Here is a 12,795-nt window from a genome sequence, read left to right on the forward strand (position 1 = left end):
GGGCCAAATCAAATCTTCAAGTTTGTTTTACTCATGAAATTTAAGTTCCTAGACTTATACATCCAAGGTCCTAACTTAACATCCTCACTTAGTTTCTCAGAAATAACATGGTCAAACCACCTTACCCATCTATTCATCTTGTTTCTCAAGCCTAAACTCTACAATTTAAACTTGATTCTTTTTTCTTGGTCACCCCGCACCCACCCCCACGCCCAATCCATTAGCTAGTCCTCATTTCTCTACCATCAGAACATCTCCTGGATTGGTCCTCTTCTCTGCTTCTTCCCTAACCATACCCCTGGTGTGAGCCACCATCCTTTCTCACCTGCACTACAGCAACAGCTTCCTAACTGGTCTTCCTGCTTCCAAATTTTGTCCTTTGCTGTACTACAAAAAATTCTCCATACAGCATCCATTGTGATGTTTTAAAAATGTACATCAGATCCCTACCTCAACTGAAATCCCAAATCACATTTGGAGTAAAACCTGAACTCCTAACAAAGTCCTCCATAATTTGGCCTCACTTCCTTCTCTAATTTCATCTCATACTCTCTCCTCCCCTCTCCTCTCCACCTATAGAAATGCTCCGCAAATGTACTGAGTTTATTTCCATCTGAGGAAATTTATGCTAGCTTTATCCCCTGCTTTGGATATTCTCCTCTTTGTTCTTTATATGGAAGCCCTGGTGGCATAGTGGTTAAGTGCTACGGCTGCTAACCAAGAGGTCAGCAGTTCCAGTCCACCAGGCACTCCTTGGAAACTCTGTGTGGCAGTTCTACTCTGTTCTATAGAGTCGCTCTGAGTCAGAATCGACTTGAAGGCAGTGGGTTTGGGTTTTTTGGTTTTTGTTCTTTACATAAGTGGAACTTCTTGTCACTTAGCTCTCAGCTTCAGTTTTGTCTCCTCCAAGAGACCGTTTCTGATCATCCAATCCGTAGTAGCCCCTGCCCACTGTATGTTTCCACCCCATCATCCTGGCACTTACCCAATCCAATACTCCTTTCTTTTCCCTCCTTTTTTTCCTTTCTTTCTCCCTCTCTATTCATTTTTTATGCTTATGCCTAAATCCCATCTCTGAATGTAAGCTTCCCATGTGAGCAGGCCCTGGTCTGTCTTGATTGCCATTACATAAAACCAAAAAAAAAAAACCAAACCCAGTGCCGTCAAGTCAATTCTGACTCATAGCAACCCTATAGGACAGAATAGAACTGCCCCATAGGGTTTCCAAGGAGTGCCTGGCAGATACATATAAACTGAAAAAAAAAAAACCCGTTTGCCATCCAGTTGATTCTGAACCATGGTAACCCCACATGTACAGAGTAGAACTGCTCCATAGGGTCTTCAAGGCTGTGACCTTTCCAAAGCAGATCACCAGGTCCGTCTTTCAAAGCACCTCTGAGTGGGTTTGAACCTCCAACCTTTCTGTTAGTAGTCTAGTGCTTAGCTGATTGTGCTACCCAGGACTCTCACCACTACATGTATGGCCTCTAAACTGTCCCTGACACATACTGGAAGCTCAGTGTTAGTATGTTTACACCCCTTTCCGCACACATGCTTACCCCCCAATGGACTCTGAGAGTACCACTCTTTTGTCTATCAGGAAGCAGAGATAAGATTTTCGAATTCAGGCCTGCAGTAACCGGCCTGCTGGGCAGCAACTCTGAGCAATGCTAAGTCTAAGAGAAACCTAGCAAAGGAAAGGAACACATGATTACTGTCTTCAGGAATGTAGTAGAATGCTTCTTCCCCAAACAGCCCTAGGGGCTGCCTTCCAAAGAAAGCAGAAAATGTGGATAGATGAAACCGTCATCACAACAGGGACATTCCACTAACTGGGTGGTCAGGCAAGTGTCTGAGTCTCTCCTGCACCCCACCCCAAACCACCTGAGTCCTAGGCTGGTCTGTGTGTTAAAGACAACAGCTCTGACCCTTAGCACCCTGCTTTGTAGTCGTCATCCCCCTCATGTCTGTTTTTTTCAACAAAACTTCAAGAGAGGAGCATAAAAGAAAAAGGAATTTATTCCCAGTCAAGCAATGACTGGAAAGAATTCAGAAATACCAATGGTCAAACAAGCAATATCAGAAAACACAGAACCTAGAAAAATGATGGAAGGAAACATATTCAATTCAACATGGATTTTTTTTTCTTTTTAAATTCTGCAAACTCCATTACATCGTAGGTCCTTGAAAAATGTTTTCTAAGCCTCAACCAGTATTTGACGGGCATAGATCGATTCTTCTCTTTAGCTCCTGAAGCAGTGAAACATGTCATTTCTATTGAAAGAATGATTCTAGGCACGGATTGAAATGTTTCAGAAAATATGAGGGTAAGATTCAGATCAGCTCCCTTTTATTCCCAGTAACTTGGGGGCTTGAGGAGGGGGGGTTTCTGGAATGTTCCACTGTTACGACGGTATTGGACACTCCAGAGAAAAAAGACCAGCCTTACACCATAAAAAATATTTGGAAATGAATTAAGTAAGGTTGCCAGTTTCTCAGTAAGATTTTTCTAAACATTGGTAAATAACAAATAAGGGTAACTATTACATACGTAAAATTTTATTTCCTGTAGTTTTGTTCATTGCATTTTACAAAATACAAACACTCTAACATGTTATTTTTATTTTTCTCTAAAACTGTAGTGACTTAAAACGTGCTTCTGGAGAAAGGCAAGCAGTAATAAAGCAGAACGTAATACATTTATGAATCCATTTGTCAATTGTCATCTTTTTCAATTTAAAACTAATTAAACACTCTAAATCTAAAAAATAGTATTTGATTGTTTAACAAAGAACACAAAAGAATCCTAATAAATGGCATTAAACAGCTAGTTTGATAACATCCGGTGGCTTAAATGCCTACTCCCCGTATTTACTAATATTTTACTTCCACTATTGAGCAGTACTTCCATCATCTCGAATTAGATCATTGAACCTATTCTGGAAATTAAGGCCAAAATGTTTAAGTGGTAATATTAATATAAACTATTATTTTGCCCAGAATCCTCAATATTCAAAATGTTAATTAGCATATTTATATTAACCAAGGGAAGGAATAAATAATTGGTTTGGGTAGCCTTTTATCTTTTACTTTTTTTGTTTGCACTTTCTCTTATGACAGATGGTTTTAACACAGATGGAATGAAAACAAAGTTGTTGTTTATTTAGGGATCATCTCTTCCTGGTGCTTAGACCTCACCTTTAAAGTGTAATCCAGTGTTGCAGTATTCACAGCTTATTGTCGGCAAAATATGAGTTCTTCTGTCATCTTCTTGTATGATATAAAACTATGCTTTGTACTGCACAGGATGGTATTTTTAATTACTATGTCAAGGCTGGTGGCATAGTGATTAAGAGTTCAGCTGCTAACCAAAACGTCGGCAGTTCGAATCCACCAGCGCTCCTTGGAAACCCCTGGGGCAGTTATACTCTGTCCTATAGGGTTGCTATGGGTCAGAATTGACTGGATGGCAGTAGGTTTGTTTTCTTTTTTAATGTCAAGGCTTGCTCAGGTTTGCCATATCGAGTGATCTGGAATCTTGTTAGGTTGGTAGCTGAGGATGTTAAGAGCAGATAGCAAAAAAAAAAAAAAAACATTGCTATCAAGTCGATTCGGACTCATAGAGACACTATAGGACAGAGTAGAACTGTCCCATAGGGTTTCCAAGGAGCTGGTGGATTTGAACTGTTGACCTTTTGGTTAGGAAAAAGCACCCCTAAAATTCCTAGCAAGTGTTTTTCCAAAATATTTAACCTGCATGCTTATCACTTATCACAACCAGTCAATTTCCTTACCTCTGTTTGACCAAAGTCAAGGGGACAAATTTAAAGATTCCCCCTCAAGGGCAATGATGGTATAGAGGCAAAAATCAAAGGCTTGAAAGAAAAATCAGAATGATTTATTCATTTATTTATTTTAGTAAGCGTCCTATTTTAGAATAGTTTCAAATTGTCAGAAATTTGCAAGGTAGTACAGAGAGTTCTAGTATAGCCCACACGCAATTTCCCCTATTGCTAACATCTTACATTAGCATGGTACGTTTGTCGCAACTAAAGAACCAACACCGACACAGTATTATTAAGTAAAGTCCATACTTTATTCAGATTTCCTCGGTTTCTATCTAATGTCCTGTTTCTGTTCCAAGACCCCATCCAAGATGCCACACTGTATGTAATCACCATGTTTTCTTAGGCTCCTCATGCCTATGACAGTTTCTCAGACTTTGTTTTTGATAACCTCGACAGTTTGGAGGAGGTTTAGGCAGGTATTTTATAGAATGTTCCTCTATTGGCACTTGTCTGGTGTTTTTCTCGTGATGAGACAGGGCTTAGGTGTTTTGAGGAAAAAGACCACAGAGGTAAAGTGCCATTTTTATCACATCCTATCAAGGGAACATTCTAACAAAATGACTTATCACTGCCGGTGTTGATTTTGATCACCTGACTGAGGCAGTGTTTCTCTACTGTGAATTACTCTTTTTTCCCCCTTTCCTTACTTCTCTTCGGAAGGAAGTCATTTTGGGCAGCCTACACTTAACGAGCGAGGCACAATGCTCCATCACTTTGAGGGTGTGGTATCTGCATAAATTATTTGGCCTCTGATTCCTCTTATGTATGAAAGTTTTAATTATACCTGTAACATAGGTAGAGGGTGTCATGAGGATTCATTGAGGTTGTCATGAGAGTACTTAGCAATGCCTGCTGTACAGTAAGTAGCCTATAAACATTAGCTATTATTATCTAGCCATAAATAAAGTATACAAAACTCAGACAAATTATGTGATTTTTTCCAAATGATTAGTTAAAATCTCTTTCACCCTGGGTCTTCATTTCTAGACTGTGGGATATATAAAGATTTGTGAGACGTAGACCTTGAACTTAAGTGGCTAGAAAATGACTATGGTGTACAGGAAAGAGCAAAGTTGTTGGTTACAGAAAGTAGGTTATAATTTCAGAGTTGCTGCTTATAGCTATACCATCTGGGCCAGGTACCCAGATGTTTTCTAGTTTTAATTTCTTCCTTTGTAAACCCCATTCATAAGATTACTGTGCCTGTCGTGTACATACAGTACCAAGCATAGAGTAGGTCCTCAATAAATGATCTAGCTGGAAGCCTCTGGGTGATACAAATGGTTAACGCACTCAGCTATTAACCGAAAGGGTAGAGGTTCAAGTCCACCTAGAGATGCCCCAGAAGAAAGGCCAGGCAATCTACTTTCAAAAAAAGTTGCCATTGAAAACCCTTTAGAGTATAGCTCTACTCTGACACACATGAGATCACCACGAGTCAGAATCAACTCAACAGCAACTGGTTTACTGCCTTATGGTCTGGTGTGGAAAATAAAATTGAGTTTACATCATGACAGTCTTCTTTTATTCTTTCCCTTGCCTAAAGAGGGGAGAAAGTACTGTAAGACACAGGGCATGTTTACAAAAATGAGGTTAATTTAAATTTTGTTTTGAGGCTATTTTTCAGGATTATGTAACCCCTTGAAGTAATTGAAAATACCTTCAGATATCACAAAACCATGGCCAGGACGCACCAACCTCATATAAGTGAGCCTTCTCAGTGGATAACAGGGATGCCCAGCTCATCATACCCGACACTTCTTGCCCAATAAATCAACATTGCCTGCTGTGCAGTCACGGTTTGGCACCTCCATTTCCAAGCTCCTCTTGGCGTGAGCTCCACAGAAAATGTCAACAGCTTTGTTATAAGGAAGCTGGTAGGAGTAAGAGTTTAGGTAAGGATACTCAAATATCAATCTTGAAAGCATTACTTAATAAGGATCCACTAATTCGCACCTATCAATGGCAATTTGGAAATATATTGACAAATAACAATCAGATATGATTGAAAGAAACTCTATTTTAGTTGTTAGTTTTAACCTCCTCCCCTTCAAACATTTACGAATGCTGCTAACAAGGGGAAAAATTGACTAATTTTGACATTCACCTCCATTTTCTCCCTCTTCTTTCCTCTTATGAAAATGTTAACAAGCAATAAAGCAGACACAGAAATATAAAACAAGAGAGAAGAGACAGAGAACCTGAGTAGCCAGACAAGACACCAAGACCTAGAACAATGTAACATTGGTCATAATAGCCAGGAGTCATATTTGGCTGGCTCACTAATTCAGAAGAGAGAAAATTAGACTAGAAGCTCAGTGATGCTATCGTTTTAGGGAGAAACTGCTTTTACTTGATCCTTTACATTTTAATCCAAGGTTCATTTATGGATCCTTCCTTGACTCACACTCTTTCTCTCAAGTGGCTTCAGAAGAGTTTCTTGGAAACTACATCTCACATTAATAGCTCTCCTTTTTTTTTCATCAGAGTAGCTCAGATGAGCTAGAAAAAATCTAGCCATACCTGCTTCTCTAAGAATTCGGATGGGCTCATCCTTTAACCAGCTATCTCTGGTTTCCACCAAACAGTGAATTAAACCAATTTGTGGCATTTGACTCATTTCCATTGTCATTTGCAGGAAGTTCTCAGCCATCCCTCACTTCACTAATGCAACTTTTACCTCTTACATTGCTAGTTTTCCTGCCAGCAAGCAAAGTGTTTCTTTATCCTCCCTTAGCCTGGCTTTTGATCTATATTATGTTTATTCCTACAAGTATTTTCAATTTACTAAGTGATGGGTTTCCAAACTGTCCACTAGAAAGGGAAAGATAATCACTAAAGAGAACTCATAAGCTAGAGGACAGCTACACATGGCATCCTGAGTCTGCTTGGGCCACAAGTCACTTCAATCTCTAAGGCTGATGAGGTAGGTGCAGAAGAAAAATATTGGTAGAATCACACCAAGCCTGTTGCTGTTGAGTCGACCCCATAGGACAGAGTGGAACTGCCTCATAGAGTTTCCAAGGAGCAGCTGGTGGATTTGAACCACTGACCTTCTGGTTAGCAACCAAGCTCTTCACCACTTCGCCACCAGGGCTTTGGTGGAATCATAGTCATCCAATAGAAGATACAAAGAAGCAAAATTAATGATCCATACAATGTAGTGCATACCTTACAAAAAAAAAAACCCAGTGCCATCGAGTCAATTCTGACTCATAGCTTACAGTGGAATGAAATTCGTAGATCTTTTAAGTTGGAAATATCTTAGGGAACATTCTTTCTAGGTGTTTTGGTGGGTTTTAGAATTCTGGAATTGTGTGTGTGTGTATTGGAGATTTTAAATATTTGTGTCTTATTTGTGGTGGATTATTCTAAAAAGGCAGGGCCATTATGTTTGAATGATAAGTACAGCCAGAGGTTTAAAAAGGGAAAAGCCTTGGTTTTATAGAACTACTTTTTTAAAAAAGAAATGTTGTACACACCTATCTTCATGGCAGCATTTACTCACAATAACAAAAAGATGGAAAAAACCTAAATGTCCATCAACAGATGAATGGATGAACAACTTGTGGTACACACATATAATGGAATGCTATTAAACTACAAAGAATAATGAGGAGTCTTATAACATCTTATAACATGGATGAATCTGGAGGACATTATGCTGAGTGAAATAAGTCAATCATAAAAGGACAACTACCTTACGGTCCCACTATTATAAAAACTCAAGAATAGATAGATATACACACAGGAAGAATCTTCTTTGATGATTAATAGGAATGGGAAGGGGAGGAAAGGGGAGTCACTTTCTAGATGGTAGATACTTGTTATTTTTGGCGATAACCTACAAAAACAAACCCGTTGCCATCTAGTCAATTCTGACTCATAGTGACCCTATAGGTCAGAGTAGAACTGCCCCATAGAATTTCCAAGGAAAGCCTAGTGAATTCAAACAGCCAACCTTTTGGTTAGCAGACATATCAATATCAAATATGGATAAAGACTGCGCAACCTGAACAAAGTAAATGAAGACACTAAGAAGTACACAAAAATAAAAAAAGGGACAACTTCATAAATTTTATAACATATACAATTTTGTAACGACAGTAATAAAACCCAAAAAATATGTGTGTGGTTACATAGGTAGATATGTGTATAGGAAGGCTTATGAGAGTGCATGCATGTAGATGTACTGGTGTATCTGTAAAAAACATGTTTGTGTGTGCTGCATGTTGTTGTTGTTAGGTCCCATCAAGTCAGCTCCAACTCATAGCAACCCTAGGTACAACAATAAAAAACACTTCCTGGTCTTACCCCGTCCCCACAATTGTTTTTATGCTTGAGCGCATTGTTGCAGCCACTGTGTCAATCCATCTCGTTCAGGGTCTTCCTCTTTTTCGCTGACCCTCTCTACTTTACCACGCATGATGTCCTTCTCCAGGGACTGGTCCCTCCTGATAACATGTCCAAAGTACATGAGTTGTAGTCTCGCCATCCTTGCTTCTAAGGACCATTCTGTCTGTACTTCTTTCAAGTAGAACTTCAGTAATTTCTCCGTTTATCATGATATTGCTTATTGGTCCAGTTGTGAGGATTTTTGTTTTCTTTATGTTGAGGTGTAATCCACACTGAAGGCTGTGGTCTTGGGTCTCCATCAGTAAATGCTTCAAGTCCTCTTCACTTTCAGCAAACAAGGTTATGTCATCTGAGTAACTCAGGCTATTAATGAGTCTTCTTCCAATCCTGATGCTGTGTTCTTCTTCATATAGGCAAAAAAAAACCAACCCGTTTCTGTCAAGTCAATTCCGACTTATAGCCACCCGATAGAGCAGAGTAGAACTGCCATATAGGGTTTCCAAGGAGCAGCTGGTAGATTTGAACTGCTGATCTTTTAGTTAATAGCTGAGTTCTTAACTACTGCACCACCAGAGCTCCTCATATAATCCAGCTTCTCGGATTACTTGCGCAGTATACAGCTTGAACAAGTATGGTGAGAGGATGCAACCCTGACAGACACCCTTCCTGACTTTAAACCATGAAGTATCCCCTTGTTCTCTCCCAACAACTGCCTCTTGGTCTATGTACAAGTTTCTCATAAGTACAGTTAAGTGATCAGGAATTTTCATTTTTTGCAATATTATCCATAACTTGTTATGATCCATGTAGCCGAATACCTTTGCATAGTCAATAAAACACAGTAAACATCTTTCTAGTATTCTCTGCTTTAAGCCATGATCCCTCTGACATCAGAGATGATATCCCTCATTCCACGTCCTCTTCTGAATCCAGCTTGAATTTCTGGCAGTTCCTTGTTGATGTATTGCTTCAACAGCTTTTGAATTATCTTCAGCAAAATTTTACGTGCCTGTGATATAAATGACATTGTTTGATAATTTCCACATCTACTGGAGCACCTTTTCTTGGATTGGACACAAATATGAATCTCTTCCAGTCGCTTGGCCAGGGATCTGTCTTCCAAATCTCTTGGCATAGGTGAGTTAGCACCTCCAGCACTGCCCTCCTTTTTTGAAACCTCTCAATTGATATTCCGTCAACTCCTGGAGCCTTATCATTCACGAATGCCTTCAGTGCAGCTTGGACTTCTTCCTTCAATACCATTGGTTCTTTTTTTTTTTTTACCAGGTTTTAAATTTCTGTTTTACTTTTTTTTTTCAATTTTTTTTTTAATTAACTTTTATTAAGCTTCAAGTGAACGTTTACAAATCCAATCAGTCTGTCACATATAAGTTTACATACATCTTACTCCGTACTCCCACCTGCTCTTCCCCTATTGAGTCAGCCCTTTCAGTCTCTCCTTTCGTGACAATTTTGCCAGCTTCCCTCTCTCTCCATCCTCCCATCCCCCCTCCAGACAAGAGCTGCCAACACACTCTCAAGTGTCCACCTGATATAATTAGCTCATACCATTGGTTCTTGATGACATAGAACCTCCTGAAATAGTTGAACATTGACCAGTTCTTTTTGGTACAGTGACATTGTGTATTCCTTCCATCTTCTTTTGATGCTTCCTGTGTCGTTTAATATTTTCCTCATAACCAAACCAAAAACCAAACCCATTGCAGTCGATTTAATTCCAACTCATAGCGACCCTATAGGACAGAGTAGAACTGCCCCACAGAGTTTTCAAGGAGCAGCTGGTGGATTTAAACTGCTGATTTTTTGGTTAGCAGCTGTAGCACTTAACCACTATGCTACCAGGGTTTCCATTTTCCACATACAATCCTTCAATATTGCAACTTGAGGCTTGAATTTTTTTTTCAGTTCATTGAGCTTGAGAAATGCTGAGCATGTTTTCCCTTTTGGTTTTCTAACTCCAAGTCTTTGCACATTTCATTGTAGTATTTTACTTTGTCTTCTCAAGCTGCCCTTTGAAGTCTTCTGTTCAGCTCTTTTACGTCATCATTTCTTCTTTTTGCTTTAGCTGCTCTACACTCAAGGGCAACTTTCAAAGTCTCTTCTGACATCCATTTTGGTCTTTTTTTTTTTTCTTTCCTGTCTTTTTAATGACCTTTTGCTTTTTTTAATGTTTGATGCCCTTGATGTCACTCCACACCTCATCTGGTCTTAAAAAAACATCTGGTCTTAGGTAATTAATATTCAATGCATCAAATCTGTTCTTGAGATGGTCTCTAAATTCAGGTAAGATATACACAAGGTTGTATTTTGGCTCTCATGGACTTGTTTAATTTTCTTCAGATTCAAGTCGAACTTGCATATGAGCAATTGATGGTCTGATTCACAGTTGGCCCCTAGCCTTGGTCTGACTGATGATATTGAGCTTTCCATTGCCTTTTTCCACAGATGTAGTTGATTTGATTCTTGTGTATTCCATCCATCAAGGTCCAAGTGTATAGTCACTGTTTATGTTGTTGAACAAAAGTATTTGCAATGAATATGTCGTTGGTCAAAGGCAAACAGGCTTTGTGAGGTCAAACACGAGCGCCCTCATATGGTCCACTAGTTCACTGCAGTATGGTAAGTCATCCTTACGTAAGTGCCTGGCATGTAGTTGCTATTGTCCACCACCATTATAAAACCTCTGTTTTCCCACTGCAGGGCAAAGAAATCCACTTTGGTCCTATTGCCATCCAGGACTAGTCTCGTCTGTAAGCCTCCCTAATAAGCTCCTCTGCTGCCACCCTGGAATTGCCTACCTCTTTTTTCAGTCTCTCGCATTCTCCATTTTTGGAGGAAAGTTTCACGTTACTGGTCCATGCCTGGACAATTGGTGACCCAGCCAGAAGACTGAGGAAATGGCAAGTGAGAATAAAGCCTCTGTGGGGGAAATCCAGGTTGTCCCGCAACCTCATGCGGGGATGTTTACTCTATATGCTTCTCTGCAGGGGAAATCCCAGGTTGGCCAGCAACTTTTATTTGGGGAGATCTGGCCCTTATGTTTCCTTGTGGGGGAAATCTTGGGTTTGCCAGTGACCTCTAGATGGGGATGTCTGGTCCATATATTTGATGCATGCAGACTGCCACATGAGTAAGGAAACAACCCCCAAAACACCAAGCAGCATAAGACAGTTGTGGAAGATGCATGCCTTCATAAGTTTGGAAAAGAAGCTAGGAGAGCAGTAGCAGCTGTGGGATGGCCACTGCTCTGTGTTGTTCAGCTGGCCACCAAAGCCCAACCAGGTGCTAACATGCATGTAAGAGCTTTTCATGAAAAGCTACAAAAGGGATGTGCAGCAGTCATGAGTGGCCGTGACTCATGTATTCAGCTGCCATGACCAAAAATAGGATGAGCAACTAGAATCACTCACCTGTAGGTTTTAAAGATGGGGGGGTTCAAGGGCTAAGGGAACAATCCCTTAGCCATTGCTCAAAGGCCTTCAACAATAGGACCGGAGATAACTGGAGGGGCTAAGCAAATCCTGGGCACTGAGAACACCCTGTAACACTCAATGCAAAGCAAGAGTTAAAACAGCAGAGAAAAAAAAGGAGTAAAATGCCCTTCAAGATGGCTTGTGTTGAGTGGCCTTTAAGAGATCTCAGAGGCCTTCTCTGAAATTATCTGATAACTGCTCCCGTCAAGATAATTGAGCAGCAACATACTCACAGCTGTAATAATAAAGGGGAAACTAAAATAGAAGGGCCTACCTCCATGGTACCAGGCTATTGGGCTGAACCCACTTTTGCACTTGGTACAGTGGAGGCATGGCTCTACAAATGGCTGAGAGCTCTGCCAACTTAGTCCAGATCTTTTGACTCAGAAATAATTTAGGCTGATCATTAAGCCTAGGTCCCTCTGTCACTAGGGAAGACCAAAGGCCTTATGCTACAATTAAAGATCAGTGAGGAGGGGGGCAGGGCCAAGATGGTGGAATAGACAGATGCTTCTGACAAGTCCTCTTACAACAAAGGCCTGAAAAAAACAAATGAAATGAGTATATTTGTGACAAGCTAGGAACGCTGAGCATCAAATGTAAGGTTAGAAAATGAACTGAGGGGCCGGGAGAGGAAAAGACAGTTCAGAAGCAGAGAGGCGTTACCGGACCTGAATAGCTGGGATCCCTCAGGCACCATTCCCGGAAGCAGCTGTGGCAGGCTGTTACTAGCATTCTGCCACGGTTTCCTCAGAGAGAAGCAGCCATCCACACATCCTACTCACATCTCTGGAACCAGAGAAGAACAGCTCTCCCAGCAAAAGCTAAGTACTTGCGTATATTTTGCTGTGTCCACCCGCTCCCAAGCTGGCTTCAGCTGCTGATTTCCCTGGACCTGAGGTAGGCCCTGTTGAGCACCTAGAGCCATCCTCCCGGCCTTGGAGAAGGAATAAATTTGCAACTGGGGGAAAAGATAATTTGCCAGCTCCACTAACCGCGGGAGCTCAGGACGGAAGCAGCTCCTGTCCAGGCATAAACAGCCCATGAACTTTGAATACCTTTCCCCTCTGCATGGACCTGTGTGAGCCTATTTCAGG

At 40.6% G+C, this 12,795-nt stretch overlaps 1 pseudogene; it reads right to left on the reverse strand.

The window, feature by feature from the left end:
- Positions 1-11,179, reverse strand: part of LOC100665190 (protein farnesyltransferase/geranylgeranyltransferase type-1 subunit alpha-like) — a 162,300-nt pseudogene extending 151,121 nt beyond the window's left edge.
- Positions 11,180-12,795: the final 1,616 nt, after the last annotated feature.

This window comes from Loxodonta africana, chromosome 4, assembly GCF_030014295.1.
Source record: "Loxodonta africana isolate mLoxAfr1 chromosome 4, mLoxAfr1.hap2, whole genome shotgun sequence".
Taxonomy (NCBI): Eukaryota; Metazoa; Chordata; class Mammalia; order Proboscidea; family Elephantidae; genus Loxodonta; species Loxodonta africana.